Source organism: Dasypus novemcinctus, chromosome 3 (genome assembly GCF_030445035.2).
Source record: "Dasypus novemcinctus isolate mDasNov1 chromosome 3, mDasNov1.1.hap2, whole genome shotgun sequence".
Classification (NCBI taxonomy): Eukaryota; Metazoa; Chordata; class Mammalia; order Cingulata; family Dasypodidae; genus Dasypus; species Dasypus novemcinctus.
In genome coordinates this window covers 23843463-23869288 of record NC_080675.1, presented here as the reverse complement: position 1 = coordinate 23869288, position 25826 = coordinate 23843463, and positions in this window count along the sequence as shown.

The following is a 25826-nucleotide window of genomic DNA, read 5'->3' as shown; positions in this document are numbered from 1 at the left end:
AAGACAAACAGGCAAAAATCTTCATAAATGGAAACTGTTTAATTCTGTGTCTGAACTGTTGGCACTTTTTACAGTGAAATGCTACCAATACATTGGTTTTACAATTTAAATTTTTTTTTCCCTTTTGTAATGGGAGTCATTTGTGCTTTCAATAATACCTAACTGGGAGAAAATGGCCAATATTGTCAATCTTCAAGAAGTAAAGTTTTCATTTTAAACACTTACCAGTAGTGCATTTTTGCAGCCTTGACTATAATAGATTATATGTGAGAGAAGCTTTCTTGTCAAATAAGAGGGTAATGTGCCTAAGAGGTTTTGTCTTTAAAATTTTATTAATAAAAATGGATTCTTTGCATCCCAAAATTCAGTCTCCCATTAACCAAATTGTAGGAAAGATAAATTTCAGCAGAACAATTATTTTTCGAAGTTCATATGGCAATACATACATTCTTTCCTTCGATTCAGCACATTTTTTGTTATCTGGTAGTAACATTAAGCCCTTCAGAATAGGTCAGCTTTTTTTGTATGTTGAGGAGGGCTTAGGAGAAGTTGTTGTTTTTTTTTCTCTTCATATCTATTGCATATTTATTGTGCTTGGATAGACTTTTTGGAATAATTGCCACTTATTTCCAAATTGTTTCTGGCAATCTGACTCCTAATTAAAAATAAATTGTATAGAATAAAAGTATTCTACAAAGGATGTACAACTTTGAACTTAGATTTACAAAGCATATTGTGGACATAATTCCTTAGGTCAAATTTATTTGCTGAATAAGTATTGAAGACACTATGCTACAGAAGATACAACAAAAAATATTCCCCTTTAGGGCAGATAATAATCATCACCATTTACTGAATATTTGCTAAGCATCTGGCATTGTAACTTTTAAAGGTAAGACATGCATCTGAGCACACAAGAGTATTTGCACAAAGTAGACCTAGCGCAGGTCCAAAAGTTTTATTGAGCATCTACTTTGTAATGAGCACTAGTGCCAATGGGCAAGATCCCTGCTTTAGAAGAGCATCCATCAAACGGGTAGGGGCTCTAAGAAAGGGATAATGAGCCATGACTCTAGGGGTTTCAGAGAGATCGAAATTCACATGGAAAAAGTCTCATTTGAGGAAAGACTTGGGTTTGCACATGCAAAGAAGAGAGAAAAGAAAACCAAAGCATCTAAATCACTCTTGTCTTGAGGTCTAGAATAGGTTATTGCTAAAGAGAACTTGTAAGGCTAAAGACCTTTTATTAATGGTTAAGGAGTTTATAATTTTTATTCTTAAAATATTCTAAAATATTCCTAATTCCAGTCATGATCATACAGAAGTAGTGAAATGGTATAACTAAGCTATTTTTATTATATTTATAATCTCATTGAAGCTAAGAAAATGGGAAAAACAATTAAAGACAAACCCAGAATGTTCTGAGAGATTGCCAACTGGCAATTACTTCTGCAAAGTTGTCCATATACAATCCACATTTATTAACAATTTAGTCAAAGTAAATCTGAAAATATGGTGAGGTCTAGAAATGGCTGGCGTGAAAAGGAATATAAGAGTGGAATAGATTTTTCCTCGATATATTCCATACAACATAGTTCTGATTCATATGGAACAGTGCAAAAGATTATGGGAAATGAATAAATCAGCACTCAAGGCTGCAATAGTTGACAGATAAGCTACTGTGGATTCAGTCAATAGGTAAGCTTTGGTGTTGATATATCATCAATGTGTGCTGCAGAATATGAGCCTCTAGAGGACCATTTCCTCTGGGATAAAAACTAAAAATCTATCTTGGACATTACAGTTTTAACAACTATACCTTAATGTACCTGTGGTTTTGTCAGTTCCACTTAGTTCACATGAATTATTTTCAATTTTTGAGGAAAAAGATGTTAAACCCTCTCTTCTGAATGACTACAGTATGCAAGAACTGGCAGAAAGACAGGAGAGCTGGCATCTTTTTCTCTTCCATAATGCCCACATTTCAGTGCAATGTGATTCCCATATATGGTTTTATTCCCTTTTCTAAACATTTTGAGGATTCACTGAGATAGGCAGGGCTATATAATTACAAGTGTAAGTGCTATGGTAATTATTATAATTACTATTATTATAATGATATGGGTCTCATGCAGCAAAAAATAAAAATGAGTTTCTGAATAATGGAAGTGAGTTTATAATTTAATGGGTCAAAAATCATTAAGCTATCTGCCTTAACTATCTAATCACCAAAATGGCAATATTCGAAGTCTCAAATATTTTGACATTGAAAACTTTTGCCAAAATGTATTGTCTTTGAATTTATATTGGCATGTTGTTAATGATATTTTTGATTGGCAGAACACTGCTTCACTTTTGTTATTTATCTTCATTGGTATTAATTTTTTAAAAACTACCTTAAATGTATGAACACATCCACAGTCCAAAACAAATGTGAATTACACATCTACAGAGTGAGGTAGCACATGTGGACAGAGATTTATTGGCTTACTAACAGCCAATCATCTTTAAGAAAAATAATCCAAGCTTCAGCCGGCCACATTAAACTCTCAGATCATTCATAAGTCCTTGTGGGTAGAATATAGTACATCTCTTGAATTCCTACTTAAGTAAACCTTCACAATTATTTTCAGTCATTTGTAATCAATGATAATCCCCATACTGATGAGTAAATGGCCAGTGGCTACACTGGGGTAAAACAGATTCGTAGGCATTTGTAGAGGTAAGATATGAAAAAAACATGGTAACCTACACTTTAGAATAAAACACATTTCCCTCCCAAGTAGATTTCTTTGGGATTGAGGGTAAGAGAAGTATTCAAAAATGCTTGGAGATGATACATTTTTATAAAGAAATGATAAACTCGAGCTGGATCTGCATTTGAAATTCCAAATGTCCTCTCCCGGATGATATTCTTGTTAATCACACTGCTTAAATGTGACTTGTCAAATTATATAAAATACTTAGGAAAAAAAGGAGAAGTGATTGACAAAGGAATCACATCAGCAAATGAAAATACTTCTGCATATCTTGTGCAGAAATAATACGTGGTTATAGTGTATACCATCCTGTCTTTGAAATATTAACATGAAATCATGTTGGACATTAGCATTCAGATTAAAATGTGACTATCACACCTAATTTTTAAAATAAAAGATGGTTCACATAAATACCATAGGATTCACAATTCTTTTATTAATGGAAGCATAAATGAAGAGATATAGTTTAGAGTACATACTCTTTTATATGTATGCTTTTCTATATACTCATATTAAATATATAATATACAATAGCTATATATGTTATATAAAATATACAATAAACTAATAGCGTGTATTTTATTATATGTATACCCTTATAAGTTATTATTTCATCTACTATATATTATTAAATATATTATTATTGTGTTTCTCTTAATCTGTGAGAGGAAAAGGGAATTTCTCTTTTTCTAAGTCTCATAATTAGATAATTTTTATTTAGTCTATAAGTGGTGACAGAAAATGAAAATGGAGCACCACTGTGAGACAGTCCTTCAAAGAGTCATGAAAAAGCCAGTAAACTGCAGGCACTTAGTCTTGTCATTGAGTAAACTATGTAGTGTGAATGTGCATTACACTCCAATTTCCATTATTTCTAGAGTCAACTGGCTTACCCATTTTTTTCTTTGTTAATATTGTTTCTGAATTGCCTTAGCATTTTCTGTCTTCCTATAAATTGAAAAACAGTTATTTAGCAGGAGGCCAGAATGTATTGCCCTAAATCTTCTTTGTCCCTTTTTTTTTTTCTCCTTCCTAAATGAAAAAATTGACTCGGGAGACCTTTCTGAGTATATTTGTCCAATAAGCATTTCTGTCTACTACATGTTGACACCATTTTCTTAAAGACAAGTTGCCCTGGGCAAGTCAAGCGGAATTGGGAAGAGAATAAACAGTTTAGTTTAGAAAGGTAATCTAGAAAATAAATACGTAATAGTCATGCTCTAGCTTCCTTTTTTCCCCTGCTCATATAAAATTAGGATTTGCTAAATGACTTTTCACTGCACTGAAAAGAACACCATCATTCTAGCTTTTAGCAGCTCTCTTCCATTATCGGGATTCTTGTAAACTCCAAGGGGAAAAAAAATCCTTTCATGGAAAAGATAATTGGACCATAAAATCCATATTGCTTTAGATTTTTATTTTTTTTTCCTGGAAAGTGACTAAATTTATTATTATATAGCTCTTTGTATAGATCCCATACTACCTTATATCCTGTAAAGATATCAACTGATGCATTCTGATGACCCCTAAATTATTTTATTAATGAGTAACTAATGTACACAATCTGTTCAGGTTAAAGAGCTGAGTCTGTGAGACTGCTGGTAAAAGGTGAACAAACAAAGCCAATCTTGGTTTTTGCTATGGTGGACCACTCAGATTCATTTTTCTATGATCTGCTGCCCTACTTTACCTTAATATGTCTTGCAAACAAATGCTAAACTCATTTACTTCACTGTGCTCCTCAAAACTTGCTACAGCTTAATTTCAACCTCTCCCTTATAGTGATATTTATATACTTTGAACTATGCCCAACCCTTCCAATAAACAGCTTAAATTTCATAAATCCTGATATGTGATGGTAAGTTTTGTGTGTCAGCTTGGCTGGGCTATAGTGTCAAGTTGTTTGGTCAAACACTGGCATGTTTTTTTGTTGTAGAGATATTTTTTAGATGGGATTAGCATCTACAATCAGTTGACTTTAAGCAAAGGAGATTAGCATCAATAATGTGGGTGGGCCTTATCTAATCTTTGGAGACTTTAAGAACAAAGTACTGAGAATTTCTGAAAGAAGAAATTTCTGCCTAGAGATCTTGGACTTGTCAGCCCCCACAATTGTGTATATTCTGTTGGACGTATTTCTCTTGAGAACCCTGACTGATATATTAGTCCCTTCTATTTAATAATTTCTCTTTTTTTGTTGTTTAAAGATTTATTTTTTATTTATTTCTCTTCCCTTCCCCACCCTCCATCCCCCCACACCACACCCCCGCCCAGTTGTCTGTTCTCTGTGTCCATTCGCTGCATGTTCTTTTGTGTCCACCTGTATTTTTGTCAGCAGCACCCAGAACCTGTGTCTTTTTTGTTGTGTCATCTTGCTGCGTCAGTTCTCCATGTGTGCAGTGCCACTCCGGGGCAGGCTGCACTTTTATCACGCTGGGTGACTCTCCTTATAGGGCACACTCCTTGCGCATGGGGCTCCCCTATGCAGGGGACACCTCTGTGTGGCAGGGCACTCCTTGTGCGCATCAGCACTGCGCATGGGCCAGCTCCACACTGGTCAGGAGGCCCTGGGTTTGAACCTTGGACCTCACATGTGGTAGGCTGACGGCATCCTTTGGGCCAAATCTGCTCCCCAATACTTTTTTCAGATAACATCCTTTCATAGGTTCCTAAACAAAGTATTTTTCATCTTTTCCACTTGCAAACTAATTCATCCTCACAGAATATCTCAGATTGTATTCCTTGCCAACCTGATAGGTGAGAGACTTCACTGTATGCTGGAAACAGTCAGACAAGATTTAGAGGCAAATAGACTTGGGTGACTATTGCAACTCACCTGGGCTAGTTATCAGCATAATTTTAGGAAAGTTTCTGTGTTTTCATTTGTGAATTTTTTTTTTAAATCTACCTTGTGTAGAAAAGGAATAAAATATCTAACACAATTGTTACTGTTATCCTTACTTTCCCCTTTTTCTGGACACCTCTTTAAGTATAAATTCCTATGTGTTTCATGGAAAATGTATGTAACTAAGGATATGATTGGAAGTTCTGGCAAAAATCACCATGCTGTCCCACTTTTGGAAGCAGGATTCATGGAATAAAATGAAACCTTGATTTTTTTTACTCCCTCCATAATTTTCAAAGTAGGCTATTGGTGTGCTAGAGAAAATGACCCTGCACTGAGGGATCTGTTTCCTCTCTTACTGGTCTCTCCCTTATTCTCTCTGCCCCAACCGCACTGACATCCTTGCAGGAAATAGAACCCACATGACACACTGTTGCTTCAAGGTCTTGCATTGACTGTTCCTCCTTTATTTGCCTGTTTCCCGGATATTCCAGTGGCCCAGACTCTCTCCACTTTCAGTTCCTTATTTAGTTATTGCACACTATGATGTCCTTATCCTAAAAGGCCACTGCATCACCTGTACTCATCACTGGACCTTCTGGTCTCAAACACTGTCTATCAAACCAGTTTATTTGGCATATTTTCTGGCAGCTTTATGAGGGCAGGGGTTTAAATGTGTGCTCTGCCAGGGAAAATGCTGGTGTTCAAAATGTTAGGTGTTCAATAATAACATATAAAGCTAAAGGAGTTGACTTACTGAACATTCTTCTAGAACTAGTAATCTGTAATGTAGCCTAGATACATCTAAGTTCAATTCATTGATTCCAACATATTTCAAATAAACAGAAAAGAGCACTGAAAATCTATGTTGTTTGATTTTCCTCTTCAAGACCAAAAAGATAATACAAAATGCAATTAATTTAAAAAGAATTAAGGTAATTTGAGGACTCAACTAAAAATAATTCCCTGGGCCTATAATAAGAGAGTGGAAGTGACAATTAAATTTACCATAGAACATTGAATAGACCGTTCTTTATAAATTCTTTCTCTTACTCTTCATAAATTTTGATTTTATATGGTTACATACCTAATATATTTCTACAGCTACAGAAATTAAGAAAAATGACCCCACCTAAGTCTCCACTGCTTGATATTTTAAAGAATTTTCATAATTAAGAAACCTATAAAGAATTTTTCAAATTCATTTATGTCTAAACATTGTCTCATTTGATGCTTTCTTTAAAAAATGAAAACTATCCTGCCTGCAATGGCACTGTTGCTAATAGGATACTCACACTAATTCCTTGCACACAAAGAGAAGTATGAAATGGAAATAATGACGTGTGGTAGTAATTTGTAGCTCTATGTGAAATCTCTTGACAGGATGTGTGTTCCTGTATCCTGTAAATAGAGTTAAAAGCTGCATTGTACTCATACCCAGAGGGACCACACTAATGTATTAGCAAATTATAAAAAAGTGAAAAATAGTAAGAGAAGGACTAATGTTGGCAACTAAAATATCACAGAAATCTGAGAAGTGCCTGTTATATGTCAGTTTCCAGACTAATTGGTACTAAATTTATCTAACAATAGACAAATTCCTTGAGTATAATATTAACTGAGTTTTTAGAGCAAATTAATCCAAATAGCCCTTTTGAGCTTGAGTTACTTAGCATTATTTGTAACACATTGTAACTTTTGATGCCCTATGGTTTCCTAAGTAAATGACATAAAGTTCTTCAAAACAATAGGACACATTGGTCTCATTATGCTCCTAATCCATGAGTAGAGACACAGCGTTACTATTAAACTATAATTTTATTTATTCTTTCATCGTAATATTGTATACAGGAGAGAATAGCATGTGCCTGAAAGACATAAATAGGGAATAAGCAAATATAAAATTAAATATCATCACGACAAAGGTATTTCCTATTCTTCCCGCTAGCTTTTACCATGTTGCTGACAAGGAACCTCACTCATGGACAACTCTGAGGCAATATTTTCAATCTGTTTTGATCCCAAACCTGACTGGGGAACTGTGCTAAGCTAAATGCACTCTTTTCCTTTAAATCATGCACTTTCTCACACAAACATGCCCATTCATTTTAACCTCTTTCCTGCTCCATAGTCACAAATATCTGCTTTTGTGTTCACATATATTTGGTTCTCACTCTCCTTCTAGCACAGAGTAGGATTACCCTTTCCCACCTCATGAAATTTACTCTTGATCAAGTGCCTTGCTACAGCAAATAAAATATAAATGGAAGTGATAGGTGTTACCTCTGGGAAGGAGCTTTAAAGAGGCAGTACATCATTGGCTATTCTTTGCCATGAGCATAGGATTCTCTTTTTTTCCACTTGTCAAGGTAAAAAAAGGTTGCATGAGCCTGGGACCTTCAGAAAGGGCAAAGACACTGTAGAGAAAAGTCCCTCACTACCAAAAATCAGGTATACATATATATTTTATCTTTCATTCCATTTTTGAGCCAAAAATGTATAATGATAATGTCAGTATGTATGAATTATATAAATAACAGACCTTTGGCTCATCATGAGGCACAACTTTTGGAATATTTGTAAAGGCACTAGAGTCCACCAGCCAGAAATTATTAAAATAATTCAGAAGTTCTTATCAGTGTCTGAAGAAAGCATTCTCTAATTAACCACCAATGTTTAATACCCACAGGGTTTATTTTTTCCTAGTTGTCTATGTGTTTTTTTAAATTTTCTTTTCTATTTGAATACCTAATTACAAGAGCATGCTTATTACATATACACAGTTTGGAAGCATAGTGTTTTTATGATTGTATAGTGTTGGGGATTGAATCACGCCTCCCCCAGTAGGTATGTTAAGGTCCCAATCCTTGTCCTGTGGGTGTGAACCCATTTGTAAATAGGACTTTTGAAGAGGTTATTAGCTAAGGCATGCCCAAACTGAAGGGTGGGCCTTCATCCAATACAGATGAGGTTCTTGTAAGCAAAGGAAATTGGACATGGAAGAAAAACCATGGGGAACAGCCAGAAGAGAAAGTCAGTGGAACCCAGAAGGGAAAGGAAAAGATGCCACCCTGTGCATTGCCATGAGAAAGAAAAACCAAGGAACCCAGAGATTTCCAGTCAACCAGAAGATACCAGCCTTGGTAAGAGAAGGCCTTCTAGTCTTTGAAATGATAAGCCACTAAACTTCTGTTGCTAAGCCAATCCACTGAATTTTTATTTGTTTTAGCAGCCAGAAAACTAAAACATATGGCAAATCATTTATATGCCACAAGTCTTTCTGAATTTATCATGTTCCTTCCATATTCCAGGCACTGTTCTAAGTTGCTGGAAATAGAACAGTAACCAAACTAGACAAAGTATCTGTCTTTATGAAATGAAATTCCAATATGAGTAGGAGATATTAAATGGATTTATAACAATTCAACTGATGCTACACTATATGATAAAACACAGCTTGTTAAGGGTGATAATGAGTCTTTACTGTAAAGCTGGCTGGAAGGTAGGAAAAACTATCTTACAAATATTGTTCAGGTAAGTTTACTCAGGAAAATAACATTAAACTTACTCTTGAAGGAAAAGAATTGGAAAAGCATAAATAAAAATAAAATAAATAAATTTTCAAAAGCATGCAACAAAATGAAAGTTACCCATTAACCAACTATTACTAAACATTTTTGCATTAATACCCAGGGTTTTAACAAATAAATATACATATATGTATTGATAGTATATCATTAAAGTTTATTTTTCTATTTATAATAATAGTTTCCTTAAAAAGTCTGATATGTATGATAAACTGTTGATAATAGCTTACTCCTGTAGACAAAATAATGAGAAACTTTTAAATTTTGTTCTTTGCATTTCTGTATTATTGAATATTTTAAATCATAAAACTCATAAGGTTTGAAAATATTCTTCTGCAGGGCAATTATCAATGGCTTTACAGCATTCCATTATACAGTTAATTAGCTAAAGCAAAATTTATTTTATTAAGCCACCATTATTGGATATTTAATCTTTCCAATTTTTGTTGAAAAATATGATTTTAATGATTTTCATGATAAATATATAATATACCAGCTACATTATAAGCTAATTAGACTTTCATGGACCAGTCTAGTAATATATAGTTTCGTTTTCTTTGAGAAAATTGTATTATGCATTCCAAACAATTTATATAAAAAGTAACCTTTGAAACATAATCCATGTGTTAATTGTGGGCTTTCTCAGAGTTAAGCATATTTGCAACTTAAGCCATTTGTATATGTTGTTGTAATGTGAACATAATATTTGTTAAACTTTAAATGTACCGGGTTACTTTGTGCATCTTATGAAGCAAAAAATTTTTTTTAACAAATTGTGCACTAAATAATAATTTTAAACAATAATTTAGACACTTAAACTACTTACTAGGGCAAAAAGAAGGAACTGAGGAAACACATCATGTAAATCCATGATGGAGAAAATCATGCCATGGTAGCCTCAAGTAGCAAGGGAGTTTTCTATGATAACTAGACCCTAGCCCTGCCCCTGCCCCCATGGCTGATTTGCTTGCTTACCTTTTGCTCAAATACAATACGATTGCTTTTAACATGGTATTTATCATACTGCACTGCAGTTGTTCTGTTTCTGTGTCTCCCATTTGTCTTGAGCTTCTTAAAGACAGAGATCATGTACTTCTCTGTGAAATCTCTACAGGTCAGACCAGTGCCCAGCACATACTAGGTCCTCAGGAAGAGTTTGCTTTCCCAAAATAAGAATACTTAAGGGATGCCAGAGAGGACAGTATGAACACTGAGGTTAGAAAAATACAGAGTAAAGCAAAATTTGAAGAGAAAGAAAAATGGAATGAAAAGTATTTTCAGATCTGGAAAAATCCCTTCTCAAACCTCAGACTGGAGTTCCCCAACAGCCATCAAAAGACAAGGTAACAGAAAGAATGTTACACTGAAACAAGACCTTGGTGCTGAAGAAAGGGGATGTGGAGGGCAGTCAGTCTCAGGACGAAGGAGAAGGAAGTGGTGAAAATGAGAGGGGTTCTGGGTCACAGAGCAGTGTACCATCAGTTGACCAGTTCACTGGAGTTGGAATTAGGGTGTCATTTACAGGAAAACAAGGTGAAATGAGAGAAATGCAGCAGCTCTCGGGTGGACAGAAATCCTTGGTAGCTCTTGCTCTGATTTTTGCAATTCAGAAATGTGACCCAGCTCCTTTTTATTTGTTTGATGAGATTGACCAGGCTTTGGATGCTCAGCACAGGAAGGCTGTGTCAGATATGATAATGGAACTTGCTGTACATGCTCAATTTATTACAACTACTTTTAGGCCTGAACTGCTTGAGTCAGCTGACAAATTCTATGGTGTAAAGTTCAGAAATAAGGTTAGTCATATTGATGTGATCACAGCAGAGATGGCCAAAGACTTTGTAGAAGATGATACCACTCATGGTTAATTGGAAAATACTGCCTGCTCTTTTGGACAATGTGTATAGTAATATGAGTCACATACTCGAGAACTGTAAATGTAAACCTTAAATATTTCATCATTATTAATAGTTTTCAGACTTAGAGCATAAATACTCCTTTTATATTTCTGTCTCAGTTTTTTTTAAAAGATACCCTGTAATGTTACGTTTCTACTTATGGTTTCAGAATTTTATTTCCCACACAATGTTTTGTAAAGTGTCCTCCTGTTTTAAATCTTCTGAAACATGCTAAATGTTCTTTCTTAAAAAAAAAAAAAAAAAGAAAAGAAATAAAGAGGCCTCTTGGCTCTTACAACAATATCTACCCTCTCCATGAATACCAATGAAAACAGATCTCACTAATACCCCACACCCTCCAATTCAACTTTCATCATTGTGGTGGTTTGAAACTGAAGGTACCCCAGAAAAACAGGGTCTCAAATTTAATCCATTCCTGTGGGTATGAACCCATGGTATGCAGGAACTTTAGATCAGGTTAGTTTAGGTAAGAAGCTGTGGCTCAATTTAATCAGGATGGGTCTTAATCCTATTACTGGAGTCTTACGGAAGAGAAAGAAATTCAAACCAAGAAAAGAGAAAGCCACAGAGGAAGCATCCAGAAGCTGAAATCAATGGGACCAGGAAGAGAAGGGTGAAACTAGAAGACACTGCCATGTACCTTGTCATGTGGCAAACTAAGGATCAGGAATTAATGACAGCTGGCCCCAGAATCACAGTCTTCAGGGAGAAAGCATTGCCTTAATGATGAATTGATTTGAATTTTCTTTTAGCCTCAAAATCATGTATGAATACATTCCCTTTGTCTAATCTGACCCACTTAATGATGTTTACTTCAGCAGCCCAGGAAATTCAATCACTCTTTCACCTCTTCCTTCTGAACAAGTTAAGGCTGCTGTAACATGCAATCAATACACATTTCATATACACCATGGTCACAGCGTAGCTTATGAGTATGCAGAGCTAATGCTAAGGGCTTTTCCCCTACTCTAATAGTATATTACAGAATGTAACCATGAGAACACTACTGTTGGTTAGAGATCTCTGAAATTTATTGTGTTTGCACAGAAGTCATGCTGCTCCTGGGCTACTCACAACCAATGAGAAATATGGCATGATACAAATCCAGGACCCATTCATGGAAGATGAGAAATTCTCCCAAGCAACTTTGGCTTGAGGACTCCCCAGTGACCCTGCAGCACTTTTTCCTTGGTCTGTACAGTAGTTTTAGAAGCTTCCACCTCATCTTGCTTCCTTCCCTTTCTCTTTATTCAGGGTCAGACTTGCATTACTTTCTGATGGCACTAAAATATTTTTTTTGGATGCCGTCTCATTTTCTTTCACATGTATTTCTACACACCCTACATACCTAAGGAACATGACTTGATAAAGTAGTAAAAATAAAAATAAAAAAGTTTAAGATGACATTGCTGAGATGTGCTATATTGCCCTGTGATCTCATTTCAAAAAAAATGGTGATCTTTTAAAAAGTGCTGTCCCAACAGAATAATTCATGACATTTACATCAAAAGATAATTCCTTATACAACAGTGCTAAAAATGATGTTTCTTTCCACATTCTCATAAATATGAAGCTTATCTTTTGCTTGCACTTTTTAAAAAAATTTTCTTATTATATACTTTTTGGGGATATGCTCAGTAATGCTATGAGTGATTTTTCTGGAGATTGGGAACTTTAATTGCAGTAAATTTTCTTTAAGGGAATGGCTAGTTACATGCAAACTTCAAAAGTATTTTTCTTTAAAAAACATTGTAAAGGTTTTGTTTGCTACCTTTTTGGTTGTATTCTTTGATGTTAACGCGTTTCATGTAATTGTACTGTATAACAGCATTGACTCATGTAGTATCAAATATTAGATGAATGTAATAGTGTTAATTAATTTAAAAGCTTTTTTAGTCATATTTTTTCAAAAAAAAATACTGCCATATGCCGATGTTCAGTGTAATTTTTTTTCCCTGTTCAGTTACTGAAAGTGCTGCTAGTTATAGAGTCTATTGTAGCTTTTAACACTTGATTATGTGTGTAAGAACATTCTTGTATAGTTTATCATGCCTGACATCTGCTTCTCAAAAGACCTGAGAAACCCAATAGCAATATATAACATAGATTGGTGTCATACTGCCTTGTGATATACTTTATGACTGACTATCTATCTAGCTATTTATCTATCATCTACCTCTCTCTATTGATCTAGTTGTTTAAATGTCTTCCTGATTAGATTGTAGGTATCTTGACAATGTCTGATTAATTGTATGTAATAATACTTCAAAGCCATATGCCCTTGTTTCACTGTAGTTTCTGGTGTTGCCCCATTACTGCAGCTGACCCTTATACACAAATCTTTGCTACACAGATGCTAACAGTCTGCTCTCTTGGCTCAACCCCATTCTCCCTGCCCCAACCCCCATCACCAAAATCAGTCCCAATCACTTTAACTTGGGTTTATTTTTCTTCAAACGCATTGTTTGGGAAGCTAACCAGCAAGATTTATATATTCTTCCTGAACTCATCAGCTATGTATTCCCACCCCTCTACTTCTTTGCATGGTCTCTCCAAATACAAAGTGCACCAGGAAGATCCCTGGACACGGTTTCATGACTTTCTCCTTTTCTTGCTCAACTTCCTGGGTCTTATCAGTAGAAATGTAAGGTGTATAGATATTGTAAGGCTGAGAAAATCATTATTTAAGGAATATGGGCCTTTTATAATAGTTATTTTATGCATCTAATCTTTCTAACCCAACACATTGTGATACCTGTTCAGTGCTTGGCATAAAGCTTGCATATAAAGGTTAAGTGTTAAAGTTACAAGTAGAAAGAAGAAGGGATTGATGCCATTACAGTTGAATATTTATAGGTGCTTAGTAGTTTAACAATATTCATAATTTCTGCAACTATATCTTGGAAAAAAATTCTGCTACATGAAAATATTGTGCTATTTGTTGAAATATAAAAAGAAGAAAGTAAATGTCATTTATTATGAGCCTATTATATGAAAAGTTTTGGTGGGTGCTTTCCAAATATTTGTTCTTTAAATATCTAAGGACAATAGTGTGCAGTAGCTAACATTATCCACATTTCTTTAAGAAAGACATGGTGTCAGAACCAGAATTCAAAGATAATATGTTTCAAAATCTAAATTTTGAATTATTCTTATTTATAAAGACAGAATTTGGTAGGGTCCTTGCTTATAGGAAGCTCACTTTATCATTTTAGATGATTACAAAGCAATGTAAAACACTTCTAGAAATATTAATTACTAATTTCTCAGTTCACCTTCTTAAGCCTGCTTCTTCTCAATTGTCTTAATCCAAGTTAATGTAACACTAGAAATTAGATGTTAAGAGTGCACCTTGATTAATCCATTTCTCACTATCTCCAATTCCAATCTAACAGCAAATCCCACTGACTTCACCTCCAAAATATACCACAAATATGGCCACTTTCAGCTTCCTTTTGCATCCACTTCATTCCATGTCACCATTATTATTCTGCCAAGATTAATACAACACCCACCAAACTCATCTCTTTTGCCCATTTTATCTCCATTATAGCTTATTGGACACATAACAATATGGTATTTTTTAAAGAAAATAATACTATAAATCCTTTGCTTAACACACGCCATCAACTTTTCATTGCAATCAGTCTAAAATTACAAATCCTTACTTTGAGCCAAAGGTTCCTCAAGTGTTTATCATTATATCTCTGACCTCATCGAACTCCTCATTCAAGGTTTATGCTCATGCTAGCAAAGGTTCCACAAGTGTTTATCATTATATCTCTGACCTCATCCAACTCCTCATATAAGGTCTATACTCAAGCTTCAATTGCTCACTGTCTGGCATTAAACCTATCAAGCTTTCTTGCTTCAGTTCAAATACTCTATTTCATTGCTTTGCCAGGCTTTATCTTCATAGGTGTTTTCACATGGCTGGCCCTTACTCATCCTCCATGTTTCTACTCATATCAAACCTCCTCAGAAAGGCCTTCCGAATCACCCAGCTAAAGCACTCCTAGCTCTACCTCCATCACCTATTTTATATTTTTCATAGCAATATCACCATCTAAAAGTTAATTAGGGGAAGTGGACTTGGTCCAATGGATAGGTCATTGCCTACCACATGGGAGGTCCAGTGTTCAAACCCCGGGCCTCCTTGACCCGTGTGGAGCTGGCCCATGTGCAGTGCTGATGCGTGCAAGGAGTGCCGTGCCATGCAGGGATGTCCCCCTCATAGGGGAGGCCCACGCGCAAGGAGTGCGCCCCGTAAGGAGAGCCGCCCAGTGCAAAAGAAAGTGCAGCCTGCCCAGGAATGGCACTGCACACACGGAGAGCTGATACAACAAGATGACGCAACAAAAAGAAACACAGGTTCCTGGTGCCGCTGATAAGGATAGAAATGGACAGAGAAGAACACACAGCAAGTGGACACAGAAAGCAGACAACTGCGGGGAGGGAAGGGGAGAGAAATAAATAAATAAATCTTTTAAAAATTAAAAATAAAAAATAAAAGTTAATTAGCTTGTTAGCTTGATTTTGTTACCCCACTGGAAATTTAAAAAATTCTTCAAGGGCTGATCTATTACATTTATTTGACCATCTCCAATATTCCAAATATATGTGATACATAGAAGCTACTCAAAACATATTAATCAAGTGACTTATATATAAAGTGTTTATATAAAGACAGTAGTGAGAAATTAACGGGGAAATTAGGGAAAATTTAATACTTGACTTTGGCCATGAAGGGTTCCTTGCTTCAATAAATATGCATTGGAGACCTATACAACAAATGCTACTTTAGGAGAAGAAATTGCTCAGCAGATTAAGGTATCTCATATATTAATATGAAAAGACTAACATTAAAAACACTATACAGTTGTTCCTGGATGAAAAGATAGCAGGGGTCTGGAATAATCAAGAAACATTCAACAAGGCATTTGATGAGAACCACGGGAAAGATGGACTTTGCTATAATGAAAAGATTAGATGTGTACAATAGTAAGAGATAAAAGCTCAGAGGTGAGAATGCATATATTTGCCTCAAGTCAAATTATCTTTGCAAGCAATCTGAATTGCCTTGTTTCAGTAGTGGTCCAACAAGAAATTGTTGGACTCCATCTTGAACAGATGCTGAAAGAAGCCATTGAAGACGTTCTTAAGGATGTTCTCAGTGAAGATCCATTGGAGGTGCCCTTGGAACTCAGCCTCTTCAAGTGTCAGGAGTAAGTCACCACTGTACCATTCTATTTCTTTATAAATTTATTTATTTATTTGTTTCTCTCCCCTTCATCCCCGCCCCGGGTGTCTGTTCTCTGTGTCTATTTGCTGCGTCGTCGTCTTAGTCCACTTCTGTTGTTGTCAGCGGCACTCTTTTTGTTGCGTCATCATGTTGTGTCAGCTCTCTGTGTGTGTGTCAACATTCTTGGGCAGGCTGCACTTCTTTCGTGCTGGGCAGCTCTCCTTACGGGGTGCACTCCTTGCATGTGGCATATTTATTAATTGCAACGATTTTAAGAGGGATGAAACACAGATTGATTTTTAGTCTTTATTGGGCTAGGATTTTTGAAAGGATAATGATAACATCATGAATACTTTTATTATATTTTTTCTTTCCAAAATTGTATGGAAATTTGAAGGTTTTTTATTATACACCACACACACACACTTATATGCACACATATATAAAATCCAGCACCCAGAAAAGAAGGTTAAAACTGAAAAAGGCCTGTTATCTAGCTAAAAGTATATAATAAAGATGGTATTTCTAATAAATTATATTTTAATCCCCTATAGTGCATGTGGTGGTTATCATTTTGTAAGTGAAAAAGTAAATATTTGAAAGTCCGATGCAAAGAAGGAATAGAATTTTTTACTATTAGTGACTCCATATATTAAATGGAGACTGGAAACTTTCACCTGCTGAGGATCTTAATCACTAACAAGTTACTTTCAACTTAATCTTTACCAATTTTATACAGAGACACAGAGAAACATTGGCCAATTACTTTATATACATATGTACACAAGAATATTCATACATATACACATATACATATGTATACGTATACACACATATTCCTACATATGTGTGGACACACACATATGCATACTATGTGTAAAATCTATATTTACAAGTATATGTTTTGTGTGTGTGTTTTTGTATCTGTGTGCATACAACATAAAGATAGAAAAACAAAATCAAGTAAATAAATGGTTGAACAAATAATTCAACTATTTAAAACATATTTGGATTTTAATTTAATATTTTCCTCTTTTTAGTTTACTATGCAGATCCTATGTTTAGTTATTTTAAAAAAATTAAGTCCTAATAAAACCAAATATGTGAGAAAAAGTTATCATAATACTTTATCTTTCAAGCCAAGGAATATGACTATGTAAGCACTTTTCTCTGGGCTTGGCTTGGTTTCAATAGCAAAGCAAGACCCTCATGTCCTTTCAGTTTGATGATCTTTACCAATGTTTTTGGATTTCATTATAAACTGCTGCACTGGCACAGAGGTCTGGGTGTTTAAGATGTTGCTTGGTTGTCTTAATCCAGACGTATGGTGTTAAATCTGCAGGACCAACTTGAGTGGTATGAATTTATTCTCTAGATCCCACCTCTGGTATGTTGAAGGGAGGTGAAATGGCATTTGACCTTTGGGAGAAGAACAGTGTTACAGTTCCCTTTTGGGCAGCGCAGCCCCCCGGGACAATGCTGAACAGGAGATCCTGTTGTATTAGCCTCTGATGAATCTTTGGGGATTCGTCCTATATACACACCACAGGGATCCAGTAATTATCTTCAGAGTATTAAAAGAAAAAATATAGAAAATTTAAAGTAAATCTTTTGGTATTTTTGGAGAGAAAAATATTATAAACAAGCAGGCTTACAATTTCAATTGTTTTTTCTATGCAAAAATGGATGGCTAAAGAGAAAGATGGGCTTCAAATGTATACTAATGCTTTGTTAAAATAATTAGGAGGCATCAGAGTTCATAGCTCATGAAAATGATTTTATTTCAGAATATGTCTTGCTGTTGAAACATTTTTTAAAAAAATGTCAGCACCGTTAAAAGAGCAGTGTTAAACAAGGCTTTTAGTGACTATTCTTAAATTTAAAAAAAAGAGCAGTGAAATGATGTTTCTTTCTCTGTGAGATAACCTCAGTCCCCCCCAAATGCATCAAATTCTAAAAGATTGGTGGAAAATGACTTGTGTGCTGTCTACCAATTAAGTAAAATGAAGTTTTCAGGATGATATAATTTCTCTGGTTATAGGTTATCCCAGCTGTGGAAACAAAACATTTATGGTGTTGTCAACGAATGATCAATTTCTGCTCTAGCAGCTATTTGCAGAAGGACAAAAGTGAAGAGCTGTAAAGCAAGTGATGTGGAGCAATGAGACAGAAGAGATTAAAGGCTCTACTCTACCTAGCAAGCCTAATTCTTATTCCATGAAGGGTAGGATTTGTACTCAGAACTCAGTAGGTTATAATCTTAAATTGTTGACATTTTTAAAAAATGTAGTTTACTAGCACATATGTATTTTAGACCATGAAAGAGAGTTTGTAATAAAATGATAGCAATTATTGAGCTGCTGATTACTCTGTGCTTATAGGTTGTCAAAATGTCTTTTATCACATTTAATTTCCTCAAAAAGGAATTCCGAGATGTAGGATATTGTCCCCATCTTATGGATGAGAAAACTGAGTCACAAATTAAGTCATTACTGAGTAATGTCAGAAATCAAAGATAGATTGTTCAAAACCGTATTCTTTCTGACATGCTTCAGTCTTCCAGAAAACATAAATACTGGTGAAAAATGAAAATGTAAGCTCACCACCTAGCTATACTTACTCTGAAGTCAAGATCTTTATTAAGTTGGACTAAATGTGATTATTTGCGAATCATGCATATATAGACTAAAGCAAAAAGTAGTGACAGAAATGGATGGGTTTTCCATAGTTTAAACATTTTGGTGTTTATTTTTTCACAGGGAATACCTGAAAAATCAAAGCAGAACAACAAAACACCCTTAACATGTTTAGAGTCAATGAGTAAGCCAACAGGTCATTGATTTTGGAAATCAGATTTTTTTTCCCCTTTACTTTGCTTTTTTCCCTTTAGTAAAGATGTTTGGGTTTATATAACAATAATGCATAAATACAGGATTTCCAAACACCATCCTATTATTAACACATTGCATGGGTGTGGAACATTTGTTAAAATTGATGACAGTGCATTTTTGCAATTGTGCTATATTAACTACAGTCCTTGGCTTAACTTAGGGTTCACTGTGTAGTGCAGTTACATGGATTATTTTTTATTGTTATCATATATACAATCTAATATCTTCCATTTAATCAATTTAGGTATGTGTTTCAGACCTGTTAATAATGTTCACAATGTTGTGCTAACATCACCATTATCAATGCTTAACCCTCAGAGGCCAGTTTGAAAAACTTGTTTCTTTTTTTGCTCTAAGTGCAGTATCATTATCAAAAATACTTCAATAATGTTTAGCATCCTACAATTTGTGAGATATTGTTTTCTACACGGTGATATTGTAAGGTGTGACAAAATTAATCTGATATTTTAGGATGTCATAGAATCCAGTTGCAGAGAAATATCTTTAAAATATTTAAGTATATTTCTCTGTATAACGTTAAATCCACACAGTCCTTCTAAAAATCTTAATCACACAATTTGATTAAGTTATTCAAATTTAGTTCTGAATATTTTGTTGTTCATTTGAATTTTTTGAAGTCTTACAAAATAGGATAGGAGGAAAAATGTGCCCCTACTTGGGAAACTCCTGCTGTATTAGGAAGACGTAAGTATGGCAGAGGTTGTAAGTTAAATTTGAAAGTGTGCTAATAAATGTTGAATTATGTATCTCTGAAATTCAAAACATGTGTGGATAGACTCTCATTGGACAAATCCTCTAAATCTTTACTTCAGATTCACTGAGCATTGCCCTTGGTGATTTGGAGAAATTAAAAGGTAAGATTTCTACTTGCAATAAGTCTTGAACTGGCTTTGCATATTTCTATTTCAGTCTGTCATGCACATTTACCTGAATGCCTAGTAGTGTCATCTGAAAAAATTCAGAATAAAGAAATAATGTGATATTTTCATGTCAGGTATTGGACTAAATGGTTTAAAATCGTTGATGCTATGAGCATTAGAGAGCGTATGTGTGTAGACACACATCCTTTGCGGATATGTAATACATCAGTATAGATTGAAAGGATACATATATATGAGTGTGTGTTTTAGAATACCAGGATCTTAAAATTGCATCTATGTAGAAAAAGGAAACGAAAAAAAAACCCAACCATTTGAAATATTTGGACAAAGTCGTAATAAGATACAATGCGAAATAAAAAATATTTTTTCAATTTCTATTTGTGGGTTTATTTAAACAGTCCGGTAAATGTAGACAGAATCATAAACACAGACTTATAGTCAGGGATCCCCATGCTGCTTAAGCAGTCCCTTGGTTCACGTAGTTACCATCTGGACTATATAAGCAGTCAAGTGTGGGAAACCTCTTAACGTGTAAAATATCATCTGCCTGATTTCTTTAGCCTATCTGATGTAAACTGAGATTTTGCCTATCACCATGCTCTGCCCCCAACAAAATAAAAATGTCTAGAAAGAGCCAGACTCATATATCTCCACATTTCTAAGGAGGCTAATTCCTTTTGCTAGGCTTCCCACAAAATCTTAGGTTTGTAAGGATAGCTCACCTCCATTTCTTTGAGCTCTTGGTCCTCAAGGACAGTACAGACTTGGACAGGAATAATCAACAAGCCATAAAAGAACAGCAAGGAGCTGGGCAAGTGAGTATACTTACTGCTCTGTCCTTACGTGCTTATGACCCAGTCATTCTTTTCCTCTAACTTTCTTATAAGGTTCAAATAGGTAAAGACTACTGATCCATTCTAGCAACCGCACTTGAATAATCTGTTCCAGAGAAAATTGTTCCAAGTTGTTTTAAATGTACCACAAAAGTTGAACCCACTGGTATCTTTCACAAGGGTTATTACAGATTTCTCTCATTTTCTTCTCTCATCAGACAACATAGTGGAAATTCAACTTGCGAAAATTAATTTACAGTTGTGATAAAGCTAGTAAAATTAGGAAAGGGAAAGTACTAGAATGAAGTTTCAGTATTATGGTTACCAAAAACAAAACCAGGATCTATTAGGCATCTTAACTGCCATTCATAAATTTCAGAGTGAATTATGCCTTATAATCTTGTTGCCCATGTAGGAATAAGAAGGGCCCATTTTTGAGTACGATGTATTATTTTACTAGCAAGGCAATTTCACAATTTCACAAATGTGGAAATAGTGAGACAAAATAATCTGATTGCCTGCAAAGCCCACAAGGTGGGGAGAGCAGGCTGGACTCAGTTTATCTCACTCGCGCCTGTGACTTTTCCAAGACAGCAGATAGCCCTCTGATACTAGAGAATCAAGTAAAAGCAGGAAATAAAGGCCCATTGGTGCAGGGCTGACATTCTTAAGGTTACATACACAAAACCTATGTATAGTATTTCCTATTCCTCCAAATGCCTCTTCAAGTTTTAATTGAAGTTCAAGGTGCAGATCATTTTATTCTTTAAGTTTTCTGACTTTCAAGAACACATGTAGTTTATGATAAATAATGAAGACATCCTTTGCATCATAAAGATTATTTTATACTGCTTGTGTTGTTTCATTCTAAGGAGTGATTATCGTTAAAGTCATGGGCTCTTTGCTAAATTTTCTGTACCTATAACATCCCACCCTATTTCCCATAGTATTTAAACAATAAGCATACTATAAATCTAATAAATATTTACTTAGGCAATGTAAGTATTTCCTATAATTTTATATAATTTTATTACTGTGTAAAAAGGAAAAGATTTAGGAAAACTTCTTTTCATAACTGTGCTGCTAATTTCTGGTAAAATCTTACACGTGTCTTATGCATTTTTAAGGCCTAATTTTTTTGTTAGTAGGATGGAGATTTTATTTTATGCCTATACTTCATTCCCAATACTAATATTATTTGCCCATTTGGTTCTTTTTCATTTGTTTACCTCTTATATGATTCTTTTTTTAAAAAGAAAGAAAAAATTCCAAATGTGTTCTAGAATATAAATAAAATATGAGCATAAACTTCAGGTATTACATAAATAATTCAATTTCTTGTTTTTTTCTTCCTTCCATCCCTCTTGTTTTTGGGCATGTGAGTGTGAGTGCTCATGCATGTAAGAGAGTATGCTCAAGTCCGGATAATTTAAAGACAAAATATTTAATAATTAAAATAGATTTAAACAAAAAATAATGACCTGTGACCCATTTCCTTAACTGTTTTACTAAAGTATATTATGCACTTTTCATAATTCTTTAATTCTTCCAATTATCACCACTTTTCATGAATTTACAGGCTGATCCTCCATATTATTTGCATAAAAGAGAAGATAGCAATATACAGGGATGGAATTAGAATGCATTTTACAAGAAAGGAATTAAATTTTTTTCAAAGAACCAAAAACTCATATAATCTCTCTCACAGTGGGATTTTTTTCCCTCCAAATTATTTCTTATTTGGTAAACCTGCCAAGAAAATTCCAAAGTACCTTCTTGTTGTCTAGTCTCTCTGGAAGGAGATTAGAGATCTGGAGTGAGATAAGGATCTGAGGGAAGGAAATGAAATTTAGCCAGTTCCTTAAGAGAACATACCTTGGATTTTATTCTCACAGCATAGGAACAAAGAAAAAAGGGCCACATTTTAATCTTACACATTTATCAGAAAGCATCCTAGTTGTAAAAGGTGCTTCAATCTCAGGATCTCTTCACTTCTGTTATAAATTACCCAGAACGGGCCATTGTCTGGGCCTAAAATAATACTTTAAGCAGCAAAGCCAGACATTTCTTACTCTCTATTTCCTGAAAACTCAGACTTCACTAAGGTTTGGCCTTAATTCCTTCCACACTGGTGATGTTCCAAAACGTTTAGATTTATATCTTTCATTGAAGACAAAGTAGCAGCATATCAGATTTTTCTTCTCAAGAGAAGAACAGTTTCTAATTAGGAGCTTTGCAACAATAAACCCGTTGGAAAAATATTTAGGCCAACTCCTACATTTGGCATTTTTCCTTCAGTTGAGCTCAAGCTTCCTCACTTAAGGTAGATAAACACTATCTCGCCTCGTGAGTGAAGGCTCTGCTCCAACTGCTGGGACTTCCAACTCCCCTCACTATAAAACCTGACCCCAGTCACACTCTTCCCAGGAGTGCTTTGCTATCTTTGTCAAATTTTCTCATATGCATCAAGATTGTCAAGAGGGACATATCTCAATTCTGGCTCTCTATATTTATCTGCCTTATCTAGAAATGTGGAAAAGAGTAGTATAATTTATCCTCATTTGTGGTTTAATGTTTGTCTTGAAAAAGCCAACAGCATTTATAGTTGTAGAAAAAGGTTTCATAGGGGTGGAGAATGGATAATATTAAAAATAGCTGACATTTATTGATCACTTACCCTGTGCTAGATAATATGTTCAGTATAGTCTCCTTAATTTGAATTCTCACAACAGCTTTATGAGTTAGATATTTTTCTCATTTTCTAGAGAATGTTTTTTTTTTTTTATTCTTAGAGAAGAAAATTGAGATTGAGCCAGTTTAACTTCCCCAAGTCTTCCCAGCATGTAAAAGGTAGAATTAAAATCCAAATGCAAATTGGTTTGGTTCCATATGCTTTGACCTTAAACATTATAGCATACTTCCTCCTGATAAATGATAGAAACAGCTGAATTGCAAATGTGCTGGCTTTCCAGTATCTGGGATCATATGGATTTCATATTAGTCAAATTGAAAAGAGAAGAAAAGGAAAAGATAAAAGAGAGAAAAGAAAACACTAATTTTGATAAATACTGCCTTCACTGATGCTGAACACTTTTAAAAGACCAAGTAATTGAAGAAGGAAAAGAAGTAAAGACTTTAACTCAGGAATGAATGCCTTACTGAATTCTATAGAGAATCACTGACTGTACCCCATATTAACAATATTATCAATTAATAACATACAACAAGATAATAAAAATATTTCAAGTTATTTTAAGAATGTCTGAATTATGTAAGACTTACAGTCACTCAATCGTTTTCTGTCAATTGCATGGTCAAGGGTAAAGTTGGAAAATGTGTCTTCCTAATATAATACTAGGGGGAAAACATTTCAAGATAGCAAAGAAAATATGCTATTTTTAAAAGTTATTTTCAAAGGAACCACTTATATGAAACCAGTAGCACTTTGCTTGGAAGCATAAAGGGTAAAAGGAACAGTTCCTGAACCGCAGTTTTCCTGAGGGAATCCACATTACTCTCCTACATAGAACAGGATGCCCAAGAAATGGCAGAAGTGGTTTTTAGCTTTATCTTCCCTTTAAAATTTTCATTTTAGCTTTGAACTTTTCCATTTATTTCTGGGAAAACTATAAGATCCATCAGAAAACATCTGACATTTTCAGCACTTAGCAGCTAAAAAGAGAAAAATTAGCAAAAGCATCCATTAGAAGATAAATGCAAATCCACCACACAGATGGACCCCAGGTCACAAACAGGGTTTCTTTAATTTGTTCACCTTTATCTACTACCAGCTCCCCCCAAAACCACCAGAATAATCTATTGATCAAGTAAAGAGCTAAATTTATGATTTGGTGAAGCATGGAACACATCCTTGAATAGTCTTAGTAGTGTCTCTGATGAGGGACCAGGATGGCTATTTATAGGATTTTAGTCCTATATGGGCTTCGGTCATTTAAGGCAAATTTTTCATAGTGGGAGACTTATTGGGATTGACCAAGGTCCTTGATATAACAGTTTAGAACTGACAGACTTCATATGTGAGCCTTTGCCCAGCTGAACCATGTTTTGTCTTCACAAGGGGACTATTTACCCAGATGAGTAATATGTTGTCCTAAGAAGGAAAAGTGTTGAGCAACGTGTTGTTCAGATCAACATATTCTTGGGATGTTCTTGACACAATCAATTAAACTATCCTCCTGAAAAAGAATTTACAGTCTTATCTTTCTGGTCAAACATTTTGTGTATGAACAGTAAATCCATTTTGCTATAAACGACCCTAGTTCTTAGTCTGATAGCTATTTTATGGGATTACAAGAAGTTGTGTATTAAAGTCTAATATTTCAAAATGGCCCTAAACATTCCTACACTTGATACATTTTAAAGATTAAATCAAGAATACAGAGAAAAAGTAGGGAGAACCTGTAAATAAAACCTGATAAAAACAGCAACTATTTGTTGATTTTTAACTATTCTTCTGAGTAAGTTTGGCCCATATTACATTATTTAATCTTCAAAACAAAAAACAATGAGGTAAGTACTAATAAGATCCTAGAATCCTTATTTTAAAAAATGAAAACTATGAGAAAAAACACTGTGCACAAGGTCATGAGCTAGAAAATTCTAGAATCAGAATTACATTTCAGAGGTATCTAATTTCAGACCTCAACCCTCTACCCCTCACACCAATATAGCAGCAAACCTTGCAGATAAATGAGACGTTGTCTTGAGATTATTATATTATGAGCTTAATAACCGGGAGGGATAAACTGCACTTAGTTTAAGTATATAGCCAACTATACTGTGGTCCCTCTGAGCCAAACATACCCACAATTCCTTTGACAATATGTT